Here is a 250-nt window from a genome sequence, read left to right as displayed (position 1 = left end):
GCAGGAGTTGGGATGTTATAGACAAGAGAAATCTAGATAAGAGGTAAACAAGGAAAGGCAAAATAAATATTATTTTTTGAGTTTTTTTGTGTATGAGGTGTTTGGCTTTAGTTGGACAATGAATGGGTTGCATGTTTGTGTTGAGGTACCTGTGGTATGTTTAATTTGTTCTTTGTTTTGTGTAAAGTGGAGAATGTTGTGTGTGGACATTGGACTGAAAGCTGTGGAATTAGTTATTGTTGTGTTGGTG

The 250-nt window shown here is 35.6% G+C and overlaps 1 protein-coding gene and 1 long non-coding RNA gene across 2 annotated transcripts in view; both read right to left on the bottom strand.

Annotated features, from left to right (window-relative positions):
- The window catches only part of LOC116680849 (alpha-2-macroglobulin-like protein 1), a 76,152-nt gene that overhangs the window by 36,421 nt on the left and 39,481 nt on the right, over positions 1-250 (bottom strand). The window lies entirely within an intron of this gene.
- LOC116686841 (uncharacterized) overlaps positions 1-250 on the bottom strand; it is an 839-nt gene that overhangs the window by 309 nt on the left and 280 nt on the right. The window contains exon 2 of the long non-coding RNA XR_004331379.1: positions 1-32. This exon is cut by the window's left edge and continues 112 nt beyond it. This is a non-coding gene — a long non-coding RNA (uncharacterized LOC116686841). The remainder of the gene's footprint in view (positions 33-250) is intronic.

The sequence above is a fragment of the Etheostoma spectabile genome, chromosome 3 (assembly GCF_008692095.1).
Source record: "Etheostoma spectabile isolate EspeVRDwgs_2016 chromosome 3, UIUC_Espe_1.0, whole genome shotgun sequence".
Taxonomy (NCBI): domain Eukaryota; kingdom Metazoa; phylum Chordata; class Actinopteri; order Perciformes; family Percidae; genus Etheostoma; species Etheostoma spectabile.
The sequence above is the reverse complement of the archived record's forward strand: the minus strand, read 5'-3'. Positions and strand labels throughout refer to the sequence as shown.